Source organism: Apodemus sylvaticus, chromosome 9 (assembly GCF_947179515.1).
Source record: "Apodemus sylvaticus chromosome 9, mApoSyl1.1, whole genome shotgun sequence".
NCBI lineage: Eukaryota > Metazoa > Chordata > Mammalia > Rodentia > Muridae > Apodemus > Apodemus sylvaticus.
In genome coordinates, this window is record NC_067480.1 from 19,652,818 (window position 1) to 19,656,309 (window position 3,492).

General features: G+C 39.3%; 1 pseudogene; it reads left to right on the top strand.

Moving 5' to 3' along the window:
- Positions 1-1,071: 1,071 nt before the first annotated feature.
- Positions 1,072-2,760, top strand: LOC127692791 (adenosylhomocysteinase-like; annotated as a pseudogene).
- Positions 2,761-3,492: the final 732 nt, after the last annotated feature.

A 3,492-nucleotide genomic window follows, 5' to 3' on the forward strand; every position in this document is an offset into this window, starting at 1 on the left:
CATTTAAAAAAAAACAAAGGTGATTGTTCTTCTAGAGTAATGTTTTTAGCAGTGTGTGTGTGTGTGTGTCTGTGTGTGTGTACATATACATATCTATAATTGGAAAAATGGTTAACCATGGTACATGGTCTTTGATAATCTGACTGTATCCTTATCTGTCTCCTCAAAGCCTTCAAGAGACAATGGATTTCAACTGAACCCTTTCTTTTTATTATTCGACATTGTTTTTTCTTCTCTTTGGGAAGATTGAGTTTGCCAAGATTTGGCATATCTCACAATGTTTTCTTGCATAAATGCTACAATAAAAAAAGATTTTCTGTTCTTTTGATTTTGGTAGATATCAAAACAAAAAAAATCACAATAAATATAAAACATTCAAACATTATAAATATGAAAGCCGAATTTGCTGAGAAGGCAGAATTGGGGATCCCTGCAGCTTGTTGGCAAGTGGCAGATGCCACATCTCAAAGGGTATACTGGAAATTCATAGGAGACTCTGGGATTCACATATGCACATGTACACATTGTGCATGTGTGCAGCTACACATCGCCCACACACCTATGCATATACAAGCCAAAGCACTCTCTCCTCCCTTTTCCCTACCTCTCCCTCATATACACATACACCATAACAAAGAAGAGTATTCAGAACAGTTTCACAGAAAAATAAATATGCATATAGAATAGGAAAACATCAAGAATCTCTTCAATAGTTAAATGCTAGGTTTTATAATGTGTGATTTATTCTCTCATTACACATGCACATAGTTGTCGTCATTAAGATATCAATATGCCTTCCCTGTGCATATGTATGACCTCTGACAGAGATAGGCAGTAAAAAAAGAGATGTAATCAGGTTAATTATTCAAATAAATAACTAGACTTTGGGTGCAATAAGGTATGAAGTTCAAGCTCATTGTTTAGAATTCCACATGTTGAAAAAAGTATGTTTTTTAAAATGACAGTCTCTACATTCAATGATTATACATTTAGAATAGCCATTCTGGCTCTTCCTGGCACCAACTATGCCCCTTCACTGAGTTCACCAGTCCTAAAGATAGCACTGCCAGCATGTCTGATAAACAAGCCCACAAAATTTCAGACATCAGACTAGCTACATGTGGACAAAAGACTCTGGACATAGCCAAGAATGAAATGTCATTTTGCTCCATTTGCAGGAAATGTGCTTGACCTCCAAACCACTGAAGATTCTTCTATGGCTGGCTGGCTGCACATGTCTGTAGTGTCTGCTGCCCAGGATACTGAGATGCAGTGGTCCAACTGCAATATCTTCTCTAATCAGGACCATGCAGCAGCTGCCATTTCCAAGCCCACCATTCCAGTGTAGGCTTGGAAGGGAAAAACAGACAAAGAGTAAATGCAGTACTTCAAAGATGAACCCCAATCGTGGTGACCTTACCAACCTTCTCCATCTCAAGTGCCCACAGCTTCTAGGAGACATCCAAGTCATCTCTGAGGAAACAATGACTAGGGTCCATAACTTCCACAAGATGATAGTCAATGATATACTGAAGGTACCTGCTATTGATGTAAATGATCCCATCACCAAGTGCAAGTTTGACAACTTCTATGGCCATCTATTTAGTGCCACATACAAGTGGCATTAAATGATCACAAACACAATGATTGTGGACAAGGTGGCAGTGGCAGCAGGCTGTGGTGATATGGGCATCGGATGTGCACAGGCCTTAAGGAGTTTCAGGACCTAAGTCATCATCACCAAGATTTTGACCCCATCATTTTGGTTGCCATGGAGGTCTGTGAGATAGCAACCATGAACAAAGCCTGTAAGGAGGGCAACATCTTTGTCAGCACCACAGGCTGTGTTGATATCCTGTTTGGGCATCACTTTGAACAAAAGAAGGGTGATATCATTGTGTGTAGCATTCGACATTTCTTTCCATTAATTTATTTATTTATTCACTTTACATCCATATTATTGGCCCCTCCTCCCAGTCCTCCCTCACACACTCTCTTCCCCATTCCTGATCCCCTTATCCTCTGAGGGTGCCCCCCCTCCACATTTCCCCAAATCCTGTCACATCAAGTCACTCCAAAGCTAGGCGTGTCTTCTCCAACTGAGTCCAGGCAAGGAAACCCAGTTAGAGCAACAGGATTCACAAACTGGCAACAGCTTTAGGAACATCCCCCACTCCAGTTGTTGGGGGACCAACATGAAGATAGAGATGTATATCTGCTAGAAATATGTGAGGTGCCTAGGCCCACCCTAGGTGTATGGTCTTTTGTTGGTGGTTCGGTCTCTGAGAGTCTCCAAGGATCCAAGTTGGATGACTCTATCAGTCTTCCTGTGGTGTTCCTATCCCTTCCAGTGACCTTGATCCTTTCCCCAACTCTTCCATAAGACTCACTGAGCACTGTACAGTGTTTGACTGTGGGCCTCTGTCTGTTTCAAATATTGAACATTTTGATGTGAAGTGGTTGACCAAGAATACTATGTCAAAAGTGAACATCAGGCCCCAGGTGGACCACCACTGGCTGAAGAATAGGCACTGAATTATCCTGCTAATTGAGGAACTACTTATCAACCTCAGTTGTTCCATGGGCTATCCCAGCTTTGTAATGAGCAAATCCTTCACAAATCAGATGATGGCACAAATTGAGCTGTGGGTCCATCCAGACAAGTACTCAGTTAGGGTTCACTTCCTAAGTCTAATACACAATTTGTGCAAAAGAGTATGCTTCAAAAGCATGCAAATTAGGAACTTTTCTCCACACTAATAAGGAACATGCCAATAAAGAAACCAGAAAAAAATAAACCTGTTTATAGTTAGTCCCATAAAACTATGACAAGAAATAAATGTAACAAAAGAGGTGAAAGATTTAAACAATGAGAACAAAAACTGAAGACAATACAACATGGAGAGCCCCCATCAATTTGTTGAATATCCAGAAATAACAATAAAAAATACTAATAATATAAAATAGGTTGTTAGAAAAATCTACAGATATAACACTATCTCCATGCAAAGTCTGATGTTGTTTTGTTTTTGTTTTGTTTTGTTTTGTTTTTCACAGAACAAGGAAAAATACTAGGGTCACTCTGAGAACATGAAAGATCAGAAACAGCCACAGAAAGGTGGCTAACCAGAAAAACATTATGCTGAAGATACCATAATGCCTGACCTCACACCTTACCACAGAGCCACAGTATCAAACACAGCTGAAGATCAGTACAAAAACAATGAAGAAGTGAACAATGGATGCAGAAATAAAAACAAGCACAGTCATCTAATACGTCAGAATATACATTGGATAGGGAGAGTGGCTCTTCAAAAAAATTGCTTGGAAATTTGCATATAAAATGAAGTTAAATCCATAATTTACATCTTGGACTAAAGTAAATTCAACGGGACTAGAAACTTTACTATAAAACCAAAGAATGTGAATCTTTTAAATAAAAATACAGGAGAAGTACATGAAGACATAGGCAGAAGCAAGAATTTTCTGGAA